Source organism: Pleurodeles waltl, chromosome 7, assembly GCF_031143425.1.
Source record: "Pleurodeles waltl isolate 20211129_DDA chromosome 7, aPleWal1.hap1.20221129, whole genome shotgun sequence".
Taxonomy (NCBI): domain Eukaryota; kingdom Metazoa; phylum Chordata; class Amphibia; order Caudata; family Salamandridae; genus Pleurodeles; species Pleurodeles waltl.
In genome coordinates, this window is record NC_090446.1 from 1,326,245,142 (window position 1) to 1,326,266,964 (window position 21,823).

The window sequence follows — 21,823 nt, forward strand, 5'->3', positions numbered from 1 at the left end:
CCAAGTTCCAAGTAGCATGTCGTATTGCAACTGCTGCCACTTTTTTTTTTTTAAGGGGGTTTTGTTGGGGAAGTTTCTCTTCTTTCTTAACAGAAACTTCAGATGAGCATTGTGAGTTCTTTCTTGGTTTCACATACTTTGTTCGCTGCTCTGACCACCCACCTCTCTCACTGTGTTTTTCCAGTGAGTCATGAAAGGAACAAGATTGACATGTATCAGTATGTTGATATCTCTACGGCGTTTTTATATCATCACTATTTCTAAGATTATAGCTATTTTGAGGGGTCTCCGAATGCAGAGATTCTGTTCTTTCTTTTTTAGGTTTTGGTTGTTTTTTATCCAAGCGTTTTCTAGAACCTTCAGGTGCTTGCTTGGTAGAATCTGTATTGGATTTACCCTGTAATTGTGGTTTAAGGGGTCTGGCTCCCACACTATCTTGAAATACTAGAGTAGGTCTTGGCAATAATCTTAGGCAGCTCATGTTTTTGATCCTGTGCAGGAACGTCCCAGAGCCGCATACGCACTGCTAATGCAACTGCCTCTCCTTTGAGATTACTCAATATTATTAAAGATACTGTGGCAAAATTGACCATCAATTCCATCCCCAAATCAAGGGCTGGGGTCATCCCCGTATTCATCATGAATTTGTTTTAACACCTCCGGAAGATTGGCAAATGTTGGTGTACTGTGTGCGGTAGGATGGAGCATGGCAAACACCATGCCCCAACTATTACAGTTATCTACTGCGTGAACCATCCCAAATGGCAAGCACCTAGTGAGTATTCTATGTTTATCCTGAGGACCCGTATGGGGAAAAACTGCTTCCAGCGCATTGATTTTTTGAACTACCCAAAACAGAATCTCCCCCTGCTTGGTGGGTACTTTACCCATGATCGAATGTACAGTTGCAGAATTAATGCCTGGCGTAGCTGTGGCAGCACGTGCTGGGTTGGTATTTAATGTCTGCACTACAAACTATACTAACAGTCTGTATATTGCTGTGAGCTCTGTATATAAGCGGCAAACTTCACCTACCGCCAAGGCTGCTGCATCAGGGTGCGGTGTATATGTGGCCAGTAAAGGCCAGGTAGGACGATCATTGCTCAGAGGACGTAACCTAACGTGTACTATTGTATGTGGTAGGGTGCCTTCAAGCCAATTATTATAGTCTTGATAAGATAGAGGTATCTCTAAGTATGCATAAGCTCTGTAACGTGCAAGTATGTTAGCAGGTGTGCAGTAATGAAATGTGTTAGTGTTCCCATCACCTGCTGGAAAGGTGACCCAAGAATAAAATGTTTCTGTTCTGTAGGCCGGATGAGCCTCAACAACAAGTGTGACTGGACCCCCCTGGCCTGTGAGGCCATTTGCCAATAAATGTGCAGTGAGGGGTGGTCGCATGTTTACTGCAATTACTACCGTTTGCGGATTCACCATGGTAATGGTAAAAGTATTTGTTCAGAGAAAAGGACACCAAATGGGGATTGATCCTTTTAAGGTTCAAGTTTGAACAACCTACAGCGCTGGATAGGTACTACCTACCGAGCTGAGGAGGAAATCCTCAATACCACGGATGTCTCCGTATATAGTACTGAGGTGCCTTTAGCACATAGTGAGACAGAGGTACTTAGGAGGATCTGAAAATTAGTGCCTGACCAAATGTTGGCGGCACCATGTTACGTAGGTTCTCATTATCCTAATGAGACTCCTGGATTTGGGCAGCAGAATCACCTGAATTGTGGGGAACTGAGTCCAATCCCACACCATGTGACACCTGTCGGCCTAATCCGGGTTTTCCGGCTAACTAGCAGTGCCTCATCTCCACCCAAGAGCAGGGATGATTGTGGCAACCAGGCACATGAAAGAGATGACTCCTCAGGGGAATCGTGGTCGGTCGGATCTCATCCTTTTCTCATAGTTACATTAGTCTCACACAGGTAAAGACAAACAGAATCAGAGTATAGTTCAATAAGGTTTATTGAAGTAACTGCATCTTAGATAAAATGGCATGTATTGCAATAACTAGGTTGATAAAAATAAGCTAGAAGCAAAATGGTAACAAGAAGAGTGAAACACAAGAACAGTCCCACCATGCTGTCACTTGGAATATATATATATATATATGTTTCCTACCACCTAAGCCATGTTTGAGCACAGCATTATAAACCCTAATCCTCCCTTCACATTTCTCCCCTGGGAAGACATCATCCCCCATACCTGAGCAAGGAAGCCTGTGTCTAAGAAGACACCATCCCCATGTAGGCCAGGGATTTGGCAGTCTAAGCAAGCAGCTGTAGCGAAGGCAATCGGCATACAGTCATGGTCATCTGGCTGGAATCTTACTCTACAGTGTATGGGACAGAGACCTTTTTTTTAATAGAACAGCCGATGCTGTAAGAAAAGGTCCCCATGTAAGGATATGTATGTTTCTGTGAATGTCAGAGGCACATCATACTACTTTTGCCAGCAACCATATCTGGCTGCAGCCTTGAGGAAAGCACAAAGTGAAATGAATGCTGCGCCTAAGAACGTAATGCTTTCCCAGGCGAAAGAACAACTGATAGAGAAAATAAAACAACACTGCAAATGTGGCTAAAGCTAGAAAAACAAAGCGATGCTGAAATAAAATGTAACTGGGCTAAAGTGCACAACGGCAGGCCGAGTTTGCTGAAATAACATGTCTAAAAACATAGCTAAAATAGCTATATAACACCCTCCTCCATTTAATGATGCCAGGGCCCCAGGGGATGGGGTCCCTGGGGTGGAAATTGGCCCTGGGAGAGGTAACCACGTGGCCCCCCCATTAAATTGTAGTGGACACTGGGGGATGGGATCCCTGGGGCTTAAACTGGCCCAGGGAGGGAGACTGCTGGACACTGGCCATTTACCCAACGAGGTAGCACTTAGTAACTAACCAGTAGAAAGTACTCCAGTTGGATAGACATTTTTGTGTAAAACTGTGGACTCTTGTTGGATAACCGAGCAGGTGAGTTTGCGTTCTGGCCATTATGCTCATTTCAAAGAAATTAAACCTTAACAGGAAGCACTTTCAAATATAAACGTAGCAGGTGCCCCAGTTGAAGCGCCACTTCAGGAAAGGACTAATGATCCTCACTCCTGGGCTTGCCAAGGGCAAAGCAAGTGTGTTTACTTAGGGATTCCATATTGAAAAACAATGCCACTCCATGCCACACTACTCAATGACACCCTACTCCACTGTACTCAACACCACTCTTCTCTACTCTACCTCACTCTATGCCATTTTACCCTACATTACTCCAATCAATGCCACTTTATACCACTCTGCTCTGTGTCACTCCTGCACTGCGCTAAGCAGGCTTTTGCTGAAGTAAAACAATACATTTCTTTCAAGCACTTTCTGCTCACAAAACCGAAAAGTAAATCAAAGCTTAAATGAAAGCGTCTTATGTCTGTATTTCACAGCATCTATGTTGTGGACACTGCACCCACACTCTCTAATTTTCTCCACTCTACAACACTCCACTCTACACCACTCTATTTTACTCCACTGTACAACAATCTACTCCATTTCAGTCTGTGGCACTCTACTACACTACATTGTACACCATTCCATGCTCCTTCCCTCTAAGGCACTCAACTCTACAACATCCTACGCCACTTCACTCTATGATGCTCTACTCCACTCTACAACATACCACTCAACTCTACTCCATGACACGCATTGCCACTCTACTCTCCTCCAATCCACTCTATGCTACTCCACTCTACGGATCTCCACTCCACACCTTTCCAGTTCATGCTATTCCACTGTATGCCGCTCCCCACAATTCCACTATATTGCACTTTATGCAACTCCAGTCTAAGCCACTCCACACCACCCCACACCGCTCCACACCACTCATCTCCACTCTATGCCACGCCACTCCATTATACACCACTCTACTCTAAGCCATTGTACTCTACTCCATTCTGTGCCAATGTACGCCACTCCTCCCTACTCCCTGCCACCCTTCTCCACTCCACCTCACTCTGTACCATTCTACTCTATGCCACTCTAATCTAAGCCTCCCTATACTACATATGACATGGTTTGGCCTGCTCGGATGATTCAACGGCTGGAGGAACTTGGGGGGGAGGGTGTCCGTGCTCTTAGTCTACTATTTTCCTTCCTCACGGACAGAGTCCAAGTGGTCAATTGCAGGGACTTCAAGGCTGACGCCTTCAGTCTTCCTTGTGGAGTCCTCCGGGGCTCTGCGATGAGTCCGACTCTCTTTAACATCTGTGTGGCACCTCTAGCAGCCCTGGTCTGGTCCTTTGGATTCGAGGTTCAATCCTATGCTGATGGCACGCAGATAATTATGACGATTTCCAATTATGTGACCTCTGACGCCCAGTCCTTTAGGCAGTGTAGGTCCAGCATTGAGAACTGGATGAGCAGCAATGCACTCAAACGTGATGCTGGAAAGAGAGAGGTGCTGGTTTTTGGTGCCCAGAACTCAAGATGGTCTGATACCTGGTGGCCCGAGGAGTGTGAATCTCTTCCCACCGCTGTGGATTCTGCCAGAAACCTGGGTGTCTTAGTTGATCATTCTTTGAACTTCAACAGCCATTCAGTCATACGTCCAACACTGGTTTTTATATTACCAGAGTAATGAGGAAGATTTTCCCTTTCATCCCTGATGAACTACGACAGACGGTTGTCATTGCTCTTATCCCCTCCCGATTAGTTTACTGTAATTCCCTCTATCTTAATATGGATAAGAGAGGTATTAACAAGCTGCAGGTGATCCAAACGGCTGCTGCTCAGCTTGTTCTGAATATTCCCATGTAGGTTTCGTTTAGGGAAGGTCTGCAGGTTCTGCCTTCCCATCCGAAAGAGAATTGTTTTCAAAGTCTTGTGTGTGGTCCATAAAGCCCTTTATCTTAAAAACACTGAACAGTTTAATGCCATGTTCCATTGGTAAGTACCTCCAAGACCTCTTAGATCTTTCTCTTGCATACTGGCAACTGTCCCTAGATTTCGTAGAGTCAAATGGAGAGGAAGGGCTTTTTTCGGTGGGAGCAAACAAATTATGGAATATCCTGCCGTCTGACATTCCAGATGTAGAAATCTTTTCAATCTTCAAAAAACATCTGAAAACTTGGCTTTTTACTCAGAATGGCTTTGAATAAGTAAGTCTTCATCTGCCTTGAGCAGGTTTCTGCCAGCGCCTTGATACCCTTGGGTTTAGTGCGCTCTACAAATGCCTATAACATAACATATGCTATTCCAATCAAGACTATACCACTCTACATCACTCTACTGTATGCCACTCCACACTATGCCACTCCAGTCTATACCAATCTACTCTATGCCACTCCACTCCACTCTACACAGCTCCACTCTATTCTACACCACTCTACTCAAAGCCACTCCATTTTAAGCCACTCACCTCTATTCTACGCCACTCTACTGTGTGCCACTCTACAGTACGCCTCTCCACTTTACACCACTCCTCTCTGTGATACTCTATGCCACTTCACTCTACACCATTCTACTCCACCCTCCTCTACGCCACTCTTCTCTATGCCATTCTATTCTATGCAATGCCACTAAGGTTAGCTAAAGAGCAGCCACGCTGCTCTGCTGTACAATATGGCTAAAAGACATTGTCAAAGCCAAAAGCTCTCAAATCGGCAGGACCTATTGGTTTTTCTAATACTTGTTACTCTCTGCTTTGGGAGGATTTTTTAAAGAAAAGTAGACATTTTTAAAAGTTTGGTGTTAGCGTCCGTCACCAATGATAGACACACATCCAACTTTTAAATGGCTTTGTATGAAACGCCGTGACAGTGGTTCAAGCAAACCCATAGAATTCACTGCTGGTCGAGCAGTGAATTCTATATTTGGCAGACAGAGTAATGGCAGATTGGCACGAAAAGTCCTCCGCCACTCTGACCGGCTTTACTCCATCTGCCAAACTTTAAATCAGGTCGCAAGACACTGTCTTGCTTTTTTGGAGGAGAGATCCCATAAACAGAGACGTCAGTCAAACCGCAAGTTTTATATTGGTTTCAGCAAAAATATTTCTCCATAATCTCATAGATCTCAAACCGATGACGGTTTAACTACAGAAGTGTCATGTGCAGTAATCGCAAGGTGGGCAGTAAAATACAATATTTACCAGTTTAGAAGGCATTTTGTGCATGCAGAGTGCCAAACAACTGACTAAAGCACCCCGCCCGACCCGACATTAATAGTTCTTATGTATAACATACAAATGTAAATACCCATTTACACACAAAAAGTTTCAGGTATGGTGTAAGTCCATGTTACAACACGTGGTTAAAAATGCAGCTAAAACTTCAATGAAAAAGGAAGGAGGCCCGACAAAGAGTATTATAAGCGCATATAAAAAATAACAGGAAAATATAAATATAACAGTCTAAACACTTATGGGCTGTCCAATCCAAATGCGAGTCGCTCACAGTAAAGAGTAAACATGTTAGCGGCTCTGCACCAGCTGGGATACACCATTCTTGGATCCTGGGTAAATTGACATATTTGTAACGGAGCAACAAATGGACGGCGTTGAACTTACTTTTGCCACTAACCGAGGAGAGACGATCCTTCTAAACGTCCAACATTAACATACAGGATGACAGAGTCTGCACTGGTGGCTCTGCCATAATAATAGCGTTCTTCAACCAGGTTATTAGCGTTTTTGTCCCAAGGGATCTTAATTTAATTATAGTAGCTGCTTGGAACTGTCATTTAGTGGTGTTATCATTTCAAAAGAAACACTAGCCAGATATTATGGCCAACCATGTATAATCCCTCTGTGATACCATACTATTAATTCATCAAATAATTGCATGGTATTGTCGGAGATCCTGGAACAGTTCGTTGGTGGCCAACGCTTTTTCGCCAGGGTTTCTTTAAAAAATCCATGTTTAATCGGCAGGACCCTTAAGATGTGTTGATGTTTAGCAAGAAAGCGAGAGGGTGGCACACAATTCACAAAAACTCTCTTGCCTGCAGTGTGCTAAACCGGCTATGGCTGAAATAAAACGATAAATTTCTTTCAAGCACTTTCTGCTCACAATTTCGAAAAGTATATCAAAGCTTAAATTAAAGTATCCTATGTCTGTATTTCCCAGCTTTTATGTTGGGGACACTGCATTCGCACACTCTACTCTACGGCACTCCACTCTACGCCACTGTATTCTACTCCACTCTACGCCACTGTATTCTACTCCACTCTACAACTCTCTACAACACTCTACTCCATTAGACTGTGACACGCTACTATGCTCCACTCTACACCCTTCCATGCTCCTTCTGTTTCCAACACTCCACTTTACAAAATCCTACACCACTTCAATCTACTCCAGTCTACAACACTCCACTTTATGCCACTCCACCCCATGACACTCCACAACACTCTACTCTACTCCACTCTTTGCCACTCCATTCCACTCTATGCCAGTCTGCTGCACAACACAATACTCCACTCTACAGCACTCCACTCTCTGCTCCACCACTAACCTTTAGCTATGTTGAACAGTGGCCAAGCTGGTGCACAACATGGCTAAAACACATTGGCAAAGCCAATAGCACTTGCATCAGTGAAATATATTGTCTACATTTGTTTCCTTTCGATTTATAGTAGAAAATATCCCATCTGAATATCCCACAACATCAAGTATGGATCTGGATTTACAGAGGCTAGGCCTGGGATTTTATGTGTATAAAGTTCACTACGATCCTTCAGCTAGTTTTGGTTTATGGTGTGAGATCGTCCACTAAACAAATAACTCTCATTTATACGAGCTCCTCAACAAGCAGTTAATTCTGTCAATTCTGCAACGGCCTGCCATTTGATGAATGATTGATTGCATTTCCTTTATCCACATAAATCGAATAAACTATCTTTTTGTATAGATTCAAGTTTGACAAGCATCTACTCGGAGAATCCCGTGCAGTTTGAAATCGTAAATATTGTGAACACCTGAAACAAGATTGTGTGCTGTTTTACACTCTGCAAAATGTGTACTTTTGACACATTATGCTACAGACCATGGTGCATTTTTGACACTGCTTTGATTTTTGGTTCAAAAATTAGCTGAACATCAGCTGTGACTGAAATATGTATACAATAGCAACTTTAGCTGGAATCCTTTGTGACATATTTTCATCCTCTAGCTGAAGCCTGAAAGGAGCGCAAGTTGAATGGGTCAGACACAAAGCCTTCATTATTTTCTAAAAACAGCATTAGTATGACTTTTTTCAGTGTCCATGCTACAGATGAATCCATAACGCAGAAAATATTTAACAACCATGTGGGAAGGGAAACGCTTGGGACTAAAACAAAGATTAAGGGGGTCATTATGACCCTGGCGGCCGGCGGTAAGTTGGCAGTAACACCGCCAACAGGCTGGCGGTGTTCCGCCAGCTATTATGACCGTGGCGCAATAGCCACAGCCATACCGCCGGCCCCTCCACTATACCGCCAGGCTTCCGCCTGGCGGTCATAATCCCCAGGGCAGCGGTGCAATCACCGCTGCCCTGGGGATTATGAGTCCCCGACCGCCAGCCTGTCCGTGGCGGTAAACACCGCCATTGAAAGGCTGGCGGAAAGGGGACTTAGGGTGCCCCGGGGGGCCCCTGCACTGCCCATGCATTTGGCATGGGCAGTGCAGGGGCCCCCAGGCATAGCCCCGTCGCGCATTAACACTGTTACCGTCCGCTGGCCCAGCGGAAAAGTCATAATAGGGAGCCAGGAATACCACCGGCAATGGCGGTATTCTGACTCCCGGAGCCTCGGCGGTCTTTTTAAAGACCACCGAGGTTGTAATGACCCCCTAATTCTTTTTCATTAAATACATTTTTTCACGTGTTTCTTTTAACATTCTATTGGTTAATTATTACATTCTCTCGTTATGTTAATTTCCTGAAAACAACTTGCTTTAATTTTCAGTCCCACAAAAAGCCCATCTTATCCTTTGTAGTCCCAAAACGGTACTAAATAAAGTTAAATCTCTTATTTACTTTTCCTTCCAGATGTAAGTAATTTATTCACATAAGTGATTCTATTAGCCTTGAATGTATGTATGTGGTATTTGTTTAACATGAGCCTAGCCACGGAGAGATATAAATGTTCAAAGGCAAACACACAAGAAACAATGTAATAGGTAAGGTGTTTGGGGTCTGTGAGCACAAGTATACTAGTACTATATATGATACTATATTGTGATGGTTACCATGTTCTTTAAATTCCTCCCCTGTCAATTCCTTCTGTATGTTTTGGTACTTTTGCGTTAAAACTACATATCACAGGTGTCTCCTCCGCTTCTGAGAAGGATAATTGCATTATGTTTAGCTTGGCAATAGCATGACCCCGTCACAAAGTTCTACTATAACTCGATCCACGTCGGGTGTGTATTTTTCAAAATAAACAAGGGTTATACATCCTCAGAAGGACATTTCTTTTTCACAAGGCACTGAAATTAAGTATTGTCTAGATGGAACATGGGACGGGGCTTCCAGGATAAGCTCAACTTCCCTATTTGGGATATCAATTAATCTGGTGTGATTTTTTTGTACTCTAACCTTGTAAAAAGATGCTGAAGAACTGCAACATTCTTCAGAGGCCTAACTTGATGTGTTGTACCAGGAACTTTAAATAGAACTTACAAAGTTTAAAACGCTTTCTATTATTTATGGGCGATATGAAACAGGTAGTATTGAAATCAATTGTGCGCTTTGCTGAATTGGTATTGAAGTTTGTCAGGGCCATCAAATCATACTGAACACTATAGTGAGCCACTTTAATTTAATATTCAGTAACACTGTTATTGTTGATTAATATAGTAGATTATGGACTTCATTTTGTCATTGGCGGTAAAAACCGCCCACCGCCGAAGGGAGGGGCGTGAATGAAGAGGGGGGGTTAGAGAGGAAGGAGGTGGTGAGGGGAATCTGGGGAGGGGTGTAGGAGTGGGGAAGACCTCTGTCAGTGACAGGGAAAGGATTCCCTGTCACTGATAGTGCCTACCGCCATGGTTTTCGTGGCGGTAAGGAAGCCACAAAACCCATGGTGGTAGGCAGGGTCATTATCATTGCTGAGCAGCTGCATTAAACATGACGGCTGATCAACAAAGCTTCAGTACCTTCAATGGAGCCGCCACATGAGCAGCTCTGCTGAAGTCAGAACTCCCTGCCAGCCAGGCTTCTTATTTACTGTCTGCCATCCTTATGTGCAGATTGTCTGGGAAAAGCTGGATTTATTCTTTGAGATTAATATCTACTGGAACAGAAATCCAGTGATCCTCATGTCTTGCCGCCAATTATGGTATACAGGAGACCTGGGGCAATCAGGAGTCACTGGGTTCAGTTGACAGCTATGTCTTAACCCTGCTACTGATCACCAAGCACACCCCATTAGCACTTGACTCGGTGGGTAGCAAAGTTGAGCAGTCCAAGGCTGAATCAGGGAGGAGGTATGGGGTTTGAAACTCAGCACTCAGTATCTATAAAGAGCCTCATGGTGCAGCCAGCTGTCATGGATATGCAACTCACAACAAATTGTAGCATTTAAATTCTTGTACGAGAAAGAGTATCCAGAAGCCTACTTCCTGTGTCTCCCAAGCCCTGTTATCACTGGAGAAATATGAAAATCTCGCAGTCACAACAGCCCTCGGAGGCAAGGGGAATAGTAGAAAGGAAAATACACTGAGGAAGAATCTGGGTCCACACTGGATGTTTCCTTAAGACATGAATCTCTCTGCTACCTCCTAAGCATCACTGGGTATGAAAATTCAAAGTAACACTGTTACTCTTCCCAACTGGTTTTATAAAGCACATATAATCACCCAATAGGGTATCCAGGCGATTATACGACGGAACACCGACTTAAAAACAACTACTAACCTTAACAACGAGGTCGGAACACCGACCTCGTTCTTACTACTAATGATTTTACCACGAATGCCTTAACAACGATATTTCATTGTAAAGGCATTCCTGATAAAACAATTACTAATAGGCACCATTCACCCTACATCCCTCACCCCACCCCCCCAACCCCACCCCAAAACCTAAAACCCCCTAACCCCCCACCCCCTCCCCAAAACCAAAAACGCCCCACCCCCCAACCCCACCCCAAAACCTAAAAACCCCCACCCCCTCCCCAAAACCAAAAACGCCCCACCCCCCCAACCCCACCCCAAAACCTAAAACCCCTAACCTCCCACCCCCTCCCCAAAACCAAAAATGCCCCACCCCCCAACCCCACCCCAAAACCTAAAACCCCCTAATCCCCACCCCCTCCCCTAAACCAAAAACGCCCCACCCCCAACCCCACCCCAAAACCTAAAACCCCCACCCCCTCCCCAAAACCATAAACGCCCCACCCCCCCAACCCCACCCCAAAACCTAAAACCCCCTAACCCCCCACCCCTTCCCCAAAACCAAAAACGCCCCACCCCCCCAACCCCACCCCAAAACCTAAAACCCCCTAACCCCCACCCCCTCCCCAAAACCAAAAACGCCCCACCCCCAACCCCACCTCAAAACCTAAAAACCCCCACACCCCAGCCCCCTCCCCTAAACCCACCACTTACCTTAGTCAACCCCTTGTCACCTGCGTCGTCCTCCTTCGCCAACTCCCTTCTTTGTACCTTAACCACGCATGTTCGTTGTTCAGAACATTCGTAGTTAAGGCACAAAAAAACGGAGTCGTGGTTAAAAAAAGCGTTGTTGCGCTTTCGTTAACCACGACTTTCGTAAAAAAAAAGTCGTAAAAAAGGATGTTTCCCTATCCAGGCGCCTGCAGGTCCTGAAGGCTTATTCAAACAGCCAGGCCTTGAGGGCCATTCAGAATTTCAGAAGTGAAGTGATGTTCCGGAGGTGCATGGGAAGGCTGTTCTAGGTTTTTGCTGCAATGTGAGAGAAGGAGCGTCCTCCACTTCTGCTTCGCTAGATGCGGGGAGTATGGGCAAATCAAAGGGAGGCAAAGAGTAGTCTTCTCAACAGTTGGTGGACGTTCAGGAGATGGTGTATGTATGTGGGTTGGGTCCTCGGTTGTGTAGAGCCTTGTGTGCATTGATCAGCAGCTTGAAGTGGCATCTCTTCTGTACGGGAAGCCAGTGGAGTTTCCTGGGATGGGGTGTGATGTGGGTTTGTCAGGAAAGGCAGAGGATGAGTATGGCTGCGGCGTTCTGTATAGTTTGAAGTCTCTGTAGAGGTATGGGGGGTTTCCTACATAAAGGGCATTGCCATAGTCAAGTCAGCTGGTGATGAGGGCCTGTGTCACGGTGCATCTCATGTGTAGGAGTAGCCAATTGAAGCAGACAGAGGAGACAGCGTTGACGTGATTTCATGGTGAGCTTGTTGTCAATGATGATTCTGAGGTTTCTGGCATAGTCGGAGGGAGTGGGTGCAGGTCCTAGGTTTGATGGCCACTAGGAGTCTTTCCATGTGTTGCGCCATTGCCAAAGATCAGTACTTCTGTCTTGTCTGTGTTCAGCTGTAGGCAGTTGTTCTTCATCCAGTCAGCGAGGTTTGTCTCTGGTGGAGGAGGGGGTGTTGGTGACTGAGAGGATGAGTTGGGTGTTGTCTCTACAGGAAATTTTGTTGAGACCGTGGGATCTGATGATGTTGGCCATCGGGGTCATATATGTGTTGAAGGGCGTGGGGCTGAGGAATGAGCCCTAGGGGACACCGCAGGTGATTTCCTTGGGTTCAGAGTTGAAAGGTGGGAGGTGGATCCTCTTTGTTCTTCCAGTGAGGAAGGAGGTGATCCATCTGAGTGCGTCCCCTTGAAGGCCAATGTGGTGGAGTCTTTCGATCAGCATGTGGTGGGATACGGTGTCAGAGGTTGCCAAGAGGTCGAGGAGCATCAAAGCTGCTGTTTCTCCTCAATCAAGGAGGGTTTGGATGTTGTGTGTGGCTGCGATCAGGGCAGTTTTGGTGCTGTGATTGCTGCAGAAGTCAGACTGGGAGGCATTGAGTAGCTGGTTCTGCTCTAGGTATGGCATGAGTTGCTTGTTGATGATCTTTTCCTTTACCTTTGCTGAGAAAGAGAGCAGGGAGATTGGCCGGTAGTTTTTTGGGTTTGGCAGAAGATTTTTTGCATAGTGGCCTGACTTCGGCTTCTTTCCAGGCGTCAGAAAATGTTGCAGTGGTGATAGAGGTGTTGTGTAGGGTGGTGAGTTCCTGGCCGATCCTTTGGTTTCCAAGGTTGAAGATGCGGTGTGGGCATAGGTCTGTAAGAGCTCCCGACTGGATGGATTTCATGGTGGGGGTGATGTCCTGGGTGGAGAGGATGTTCCAAGTGGTCAGTGTGTGGTTCTTGTCAGTTACGGTGCTGGCGTATCAATCAAGGTGTGGGTTGGAGTTTGAAGTATCTGTATATGGTTGCATGTCATGGAAGAAGTGAGGGAGGTTGTCGCACAGCTCCTGTGAGGGTGTGATGTTTTCGCTGGCAGCCGGGTTAGAGAATTCCTTAACAATGTTCAATAGTTCCTTGGTGTTGTTAGTACTGATTTTGATGCGTGCAGCAATGGATGTCTTCTTTGTTGCCCTCCGGAGGCAGTGGTACTGGTTGAGGGAGGTCTTGAAGGCTGCTCCGTCAGAGGCATCCTTGCTGGCACGCCATCTCTTCTCCAGCTATTTGCTGTCTTGTTTCGCTATTCTGAGCTCTTGGGTGTACCAGTTGGCCTTTTTGAAGGATTTTCTCTGGTTATTGCTGTTGATGGTGACGATGCTGTCAGCGCAATTGGTAATCCAAATGTTTCACTCCCTGATGTTGGTGGTGGTAGCGGGGTTGGAGGTTCTGAGGGCGTCTGCCCAGCTGGTCTCTGAAATTTTGCTCCATCTCCGGTGGAGGCCGCTGGTCTTTTTGGGGTTGGAGTTGTGGGGGCTGGAGATGCTGAAGTGAATGATGGAGCAATCGGTCCATGTGAGTTCTGTGACATGGCTGTATTTGAAGCTGGTGCTGGAGGTAAAAATAGAGGCCAGCGTGTGTCCTGTAGTGTGTGTTGGGTCGTGGACAATCTGGGTCAATCCAAGGCTGCTCATTATGTTGAGGTGTGCAGTGTTGTTGTTGTTGGGGTCGTCAATGTGGAAATTCAGGTCACCAAGGAAAATGTAGTCCTTGGAATCTATGGCTAGGGGTGCAATGACGTCTGCAATGGTGTTGCAGAAGTTGGAGCTCCAACCTGTGAGTCGGTTTGCAAGTGTGCCCCTGATGGTTGTTTTAGCATTTGTGTGGAGCTTGAAATTGAGATGTTCCATGGGGGTCGTAGGGTTTTCAGTGGTGGTGGTGCACTGTATGGGCTCTTTGTGGATGATGGCTATTCCTCCTCCCTGGTTTTTTGGTGCGGTCCTGGTGAACGATTTTATATCTTTCGGGGATCGCGGTGGCAATGTCTGGGGCGGATGTGGGGTTGAGGCAGGTCTCGGTGAGGAAGACAATGTCTGGTGCAAGGGTGGCTGTGAAATTCCATAATTTGGTAGAATGCTTGCATAGTGAGTATGTGTTGAGAATGGCGCATGCAATGTGGTATTTATGTTCAGGTGGTGTCTGTGGTGTGTTAGGGGTGTGGTTGGTCGGTGGGCTGGTGTGTGTGCTGTGACAGGTGAAGTGGCAGTGGGTTCAGGTGAAAGGTCCTAATGTGGAGCGTGGGTCAGTGAGGTGGCAGTGTTTGTTGCGGCATCTGGGGTTCAAGGTGTAGAGCTCGGTAATAGTGTATCTTCGTGGGAGGGAGAACCTGCAGTAGTGGTGCTGAGCGCAGTACAGGCGTGGATGGGCACAGACAGGATGGGTCAGGGGTACTCACTGGAAACAATTTAAGCACTATGTTTTAAGGCAATGTGTATGGGCCTTTGGCTCTATGAGGGAAATCTTGATGGGGACCATTTGGGTTGAATCTTGTTGGATCGCTCACAATTGCTCATAATTTTGGTCCACCCAAATAGGTGCATTGTTCTCACATATCTTGGCTGCAATGCCACAGTATCTTTCTGTTCTTTAGTAGTGAGTTTGTGAAGTCTGCTAGCTAAGGAATTGCCTGTAAGTGTACCTTCCAGTGTTCATGAAAGGATGGTGCACCTCCTGCTGTGGCCCAGCTGACGCCCTATCTTCATACGAGGAGTGCTGGTGCCTGCAACCTCAGGTAAGTCAAAACAGCACTAGCACACATCACTCAGAGGTATGCTGGGCGTTACAGAGCTCACAGTTATAAGATATTGCCTTTTGGGGTTTCTTAGGGACCAATCTCAAAACCTCACACCTAAACAAACAGCTACCCCTTCCGGAACACAGCCATGATACTCCTCCAGATGATATTGGGCTTCACCTCACAAGTGAAATTAATCTTGTATATCCAGCAGTGCCTGATAGTCGCTCTCTGCCTAGCTCTGCAGTACTTCTTGGTCCAAGATCCCAGAGTGAAATTCACTCACTGATGAATTTCAGACCACCCACAGCCACATGTGTTGATGCCATTCTCTATTAGGGATGCAGATCTGGGCCTGCGGACCTTACTCTCAGTGTCTAGGTGCAGGTTGCCCCTGTGTCGATTTACAACTATAACATCTTCAGGGCAGCGTGTTCTTCATGCACTGCATCTCTAATGCTCCTCCTGCACAGTCAGTCACCTCTCTAACTCGAAGTATTTTGCAGAAAGCCTCTCCAGGCAGATGAGTTGATGGTCCTGAACCTTGCAAGGGGCATTAGCAGTCAGAACCCCAAAACTGGAACTCAAAGAAATCTCTCAGTCATCGGCAGTGTGGGACCCCAATCTTCTGGTCAAGAAATCTTGGCACACTAACTAAAAAATTCTGCCCTATCTTTACTCTTAAGATGTATAGTGTAACCTAGAAGTTCAGATCTATGTCTGACTCTGAGCAGTTCTGCACTTTTCTTATTTCTACACAGATTGATCTAGCCATGGCCTTTGTTACAAGAATCAGAGGAGAAGTGAGTGGCGGCAGGGAGTCTCCATTAATGAGCAACCCAAAACAAGAGCACAGCACAAATGGAAGTGAGACTGCCATACTTACCAGCCTATGAAACTGTGAGTTGTAGCCTCTTCTACAGAGCAATGGGCTGAGGGACAAATCTGACGTTCAAGGAGGCCTGCTGTCTCCTTCTTGTACACCAACAGCATTCCTATGCCTGCCCACAGTTAGGATAGACGGAATGTTTTGGGGAGCCTTGTTATATACATCTGTTATATGGGCTGTCCTCTAAGCCCCCATCTTAGGTACCACCAAAGTATGTCTGATACAAAATGGAACCCACTGAGGCCTCAGCCAGATGTAGCATTCGGTTGCCACACACAAGTAACACGTGTACATGCAGCATCTACACACACATAGCGACTACACATGTAACCTCTACACACAGGTAATGCATACACATGCAACATCCATACTCTACATGGATGGTCGTAGAACCCAGTAATAGAAGACGCATAGAACGATTTGCAAAACACAAGAGAAGCTGGTAGGTTGCTCCCCCAAGAAGACAATAGAGAACAAGTCCTGTCCAGCAACGATCACTTTGCTGCACTGTTGTCAGTCCTCTGTAGCTCGGTGACATGACAGTAGTGACTGGGTTTAGAAGGCATTGAGGATACTCTCTAGAGCCATGCAGGGAACATTTCCCTTTCCTCACACCCAACATCTCTTTTATAGGACATACTACCGCTAACATCCTTCCAACCACACACTTCATTAGGGGAATGGAGCACTATACAAATGATACGAGATGGTACAATACCTTTAATTTAGGAGAATTTATTAACTATGACTACCTTGAACACATCCAGTAAGTATCAGAACAGATTCAGTAGTCTTAATAGGAACACTGAATCAGTTCTGGATGTGGCCCTGAAAACTTAAAGGCTGTAGCAGCAATGCTATAATCAGATTTGGTATGGGTTTTTGACAACATTAACCATGAGGTCCATCTGAGATGTTTATGGAAAATGGTTCTAGAAGGAATTGCCCTCACAGTGCCAAATGGTGTAGCACTATATAAATGATCTTTCAGTCATATTTGGTGGCTGAATCGCAAGGCATCTCATTTCCAACATTTATGCCAAAAGCTGCTTGATAGAACTGGTATCCTTTGCATGGGATTCCCCCTTACTTTTTGCCTTCAAACCTCCTCTTGGCTGACTTAATTTTTGCTGGTAGAACTGGCTAATACGTAATTGCCATATTTAATGTTCCCCCCAGTCCCTAGTACAATGGCACTACCTGTGCCCAGGGCCTGTAAACGAAATGCTACTAGTGGGCCTGCAGCACTGATTGGGCCACTCACCTGAGTAGTACATGTTCTAGGCCTGCTATTGCAGGCTGTGTGTGCAGTTCCTAGCTGCTATTTCAACATGGCAAAATAAACATTTTGCCAGGCCCAACACTTTCTTACTAAATACATATAGGTTAAACATAGGATAGGCCTGAGGGCAGGGTGCAATGTATTTAAAAGTAGGACATGTACTCTTACGTTCACATGCCCTGGTAGTGAAAAGCTCCCAAATTTGTTTTTTACTACAGCAATGCCTACCTCTCCCATCAATCAATCAATCAATAATTTATAAAGCGCGCTATGTACCTGTTAGGGTTTCGAGGCACTGGGGGTGGGGGGCTGCTATCGTTCGAAGAGCCATGTCTTGAGGAGTCTCCTGAAGGTGAGGAGGTCCTGGGTCTGGCGTAGTGAGGTTGGGAGTGCGTTCCAGGTCTTGGCGGTGAGGTAGGAGAAGGATCTGCCGCCAGAGGTCTTGCGCTGGATTCGGGGGACGATGGCGAGGGCAAGGTTGGCAGAGCGTAGTTGACGTGAGGGAACGTGGAAGTTGAGCCTGGTGTTCAGGTAGGTGGGTCCGGTGTCGTGTAGAGCCTTGTGTGCGTGGGTGAGGAGTTTAAAGGTGATCCTCTTGTCCACGGGGAGCCAGTGGAGGTCCTTCAGGTGAGGGGAGATGTGACATCGGCGGGGTATGTTGAGGATCAGGAGGGCGGATGCATTCTGGATGCGTTGGAGTCGTTTGATGTCTTTTGTTGGGATGCCTGTGTAGAGTGCGTTGCCGTAGTCGAGTCTGCTACTGACGAGGGCTTGGGGTACCGTCTTTCTGGTTCCTGTTGGAATCCACTTGAAGATCCTGCGGAGCTTACGGAGGGTGTTAAAACAGGAGGATGAGACTGCGTTGACCTGTTTGGACATGGTGAGGGCGGAGTCGAGGATGAAGCCGAGATTTCGTGCGTGGTTGGCTGGGGTGGGTGGAGGGCCCAGGGCGGTGGGCCACCACAAGTCGTTCCAGGCCGAGGGGCTGTGCCCGAGGATGAGGACTTCCGTCTTGTCGGAGTTAAGTTTTAGGCGGCTGTTGCTCATCCATTTGGCGATGGATTTCAGTCCCTCGTGAAGGTTGGCTTTGGCGGTGTGAGGATCTTTGGTCAGGGAGAGGACGAGCTGGGTGTCGTCGGCGTAGGAGAAGATGCTGAGGTTGTGCTGGCGGGCCAGTTGTGCGAGGGGGGCCATGTAGACGTTGAATAGCGTTGGGCTTAGTGAGGAGCCTTGGGGGACGACGCAGATGAGGTTGGTGGCTTTGGAGTGGAAAGGTGAGAGTCGGACCCTCTGGGTTCTGCTGGAGAGAAAGGAGGAGATCCAGTTGAGGGCTTTGTCTTGGATGTCGGCTTCGTGTAGACGGGTTAGTAGGGTGCGGTGGCAGACTGTATCGAAGGCGGCTGATAGGTCTAAGAGGATCAGGGCTGAGGTTTCGCTGTTGTCCATTTGTAGTCTGATGTCATCTGTGGCGGCCAGGAGTGCAGTCTCTGTGCTGTGGTTTCGTCTGAACCCGGATTGGGAGGGGTCTATGATGGAGTTGTCTTCAAGGTAGTGGGCGAGCTGTGTGTTGACGATCTTCTCGATGACTTTCACTGGGAAAGGGAGGAGGGAGATTGGTCGGAAGTTTTTGAGATCGTTGAGGTCAGCCTTAGGTTTCTTGAGGAGAGGTTGGATTTCTGCGTGCTTCCAGCTGTCCGGGAAGGTAGCGGTGTTGAAGGAAAGGTTGATGATCTTGCGGAGTATGGGGGCGATGGCGACGTCGGCTTTGTTGAAAACGTGATGTGGGCAGGGGTCAGAGGGAGATCCTGAGTGGATGGAGTTCATGGTTTTTAGGGTTTTGGCGTCGTCTACTTGGGTCCAGGTGATGTGGTCGGCGTGGGAGGAGTTGTTGGGGGTGGGGTCTGGCGGAGGTGAGGTGTTGAAGCTTTCGTGGATGGCTGCGATTTTCTGGTAGAAGAAGGTGGAGAGATCGTCGCAGAGTTTCTGGGATGGAGGGATGTCGTTGACGTTGGCGTTGGGGTTGGAGAGTTCCTTCACGATGCTGAAGAGTTCCTTGCAGTCGTGAGCGTTGTTGTTAAGGCGTTCTGTGAAGTGGGAGCGCTTGGCGAGTCGGATCAGTTGGTGGTGTTTACGGTTGGCTTCCTTGAGGGTAGCAAGGTTCTCGGGTGTGCGCTCGAGGATCCATTTTTTCTTGAGTTTCTGGCAGGTGCGTTTGGAGGTGGTTAGTTCGTCTGTGAACCAGGCTGTTTTTTTCTTTTCTTGGTTGGCGGTGGGTCTCTTGAGTGGGGCTAGGATGTTGGCGCAGTTGAGGATCCAATGTTGGAGGTTGATGGCAGCGGAATCCGGGTCGGTGGGGTCGGGTGGTGGGTTTTTGGCGAGGGTGTTGGTGAGTTGGTCTTCGGTGACTTTTCCCCAGTGGCGGTGAGGCGGCAGAGGGGTGCGGTGGTGTTCGGTGTTTTTCTTGAAGGAGAAATGGACGCAGTGATGGTCGGTCCAGTGGAGTTCGGAGGTGTGGCTGAAAGAGATGTGGTTGCTTGAAGTGAAGAGTGGGTCAAGGGTGTGGCCGGCGATGTGGGTGGGAGTGTTGACCAGTTGACGGAGTCCGAGGTTGGAGAGGTTGGTGGTCAGTGATGTGGTGCTGACGTCATTATAGGTTAACAATGGAGTTACCTTATTACATTTAATAAGCTGTAACTTCCAAATGGAAACAGGTCACTCATATATGCCGGGAATCTTTGGAATTGTGATGAAAAACCCTAACTTATGGTGAAGCTGGATTTTAAATTACAATTTTGCAAATGCCACTGTTAGAAATGTGCCATTTTTGGCCTCAGCCATTTAGTGCCTGCAGCCTGTCTCTGGCTCACATGATTGGATAGAGCTGACAGTGGGACTTTGTGTATCCCACCTAGACAGCCACACACAATAGAAAGCTTAGGTGTGCCTCGATGGGCCATCACTGGCCATGTTGTAGGGCTTACATTTAGCCTCCATTTTATTTTTATTTTTTAACTTAGCATCTTCATCTAAATGGTGGTTTACACATCTTTTCCCTTAACATGACAATGTGCCACACACACATTTATTCCTGTAAGCATTGTTGCCCGGTAGCCTACACAATTAGTTCCAGGGTCAGACATTCAGAATGTGACGCCCTTGTGCTTGTAGAAGACAACTCTTTTTCTCCAGACTAACTAAACCTGCTCTTTCTGCACCTCTGTCACAGTAAAATAAAGAAAGTGTTTTTTTTTTTAAACAGCGTCCGTGCTGAGCTCAGCAAGAGGCACTTTGCACTGAAGTTATCATACAACTACTGTGTGCTATGACTGAGATGCAGCCCTGCTGACTACGACCTTCATCCTGAGAAGGAACATTGCAGTGCAACAGAAATGTGCAGGCTGCACATTTAGAGAGGAGCATTTGTTAATGCACTAAGGTCGGTGTCCTGACACCTAATGCCAAGGTATGGGGCTAGATCATTCCAACAGGTCTGGCAGATAGGTACTCTCATTGTACTCTCTCGATAGTATATAGGTACTAGTGACACATAGGAGTAACATTAGGAGCAATCACAATGGTTGAATTGTTTGCATTTTTCACCATTCTAATAATGCTTATTACAATGATGTCTCATCAGCTTAATAACCGCAGCTCATATTTTATTTAAAGGATAAGATCTTTTCATTAAATATTTATAAATGTTTTTTCAAATCACTTCTTTGTGACACCTTGGGCATGCAAAAGGGATAAACGAAAGGGTTAGATCTGTTTCCACGAATTCCTTGGGAATCGGAGTGGTCATGTTTGAGGTTACTGACATCTAACATCCTAAAAGGTTAAGGGATTTAGATGTGGTACTGTGAGCTAGCCAAACAAACCAACATTTACTGATCATATAAGAAGACACAGGGCTCACTACGACCCTGGCAGTAAATCCCACTTACCCCCATGCTGACTGCCGCCAACATACCGCTGGCACGACGGATATCCGTTCACCATATAATGACACACACACACCAATCCGTCACTATCCAGCCACAGACACAACTCCGCCACACCAAAGATCAGTGTTAAGTGTTAAATTGGCTGTTTCAAAACCCACACTGTTACGCCAACAGAACAACGCCCACAACATGATGACCCACGAACCACCACGGCTGACATTCAATGGCGGTAAACCATTGGCGGTACATACTGCCACGCTCAAAATACACACACTCAAACAAAACACCACCACATTGGACAATTCAAACTACACCACACCCACACCACTATAAAACACACACCCACATTACCCACAACCCTTTATGAATGCAAACAATTGCCACGAGGTAGACACCACAACCACAGACAAGACCAGAGACACACACCACCATCACCTATACACCACCCACACACCTCACAACACACACCCCAAGACATCACCCTACACACACTCACCCACACCACTCACCCAACACCCATGGCACCACAACGACACCCCAAATTCTCTGAGGAGGAGCTAAGGG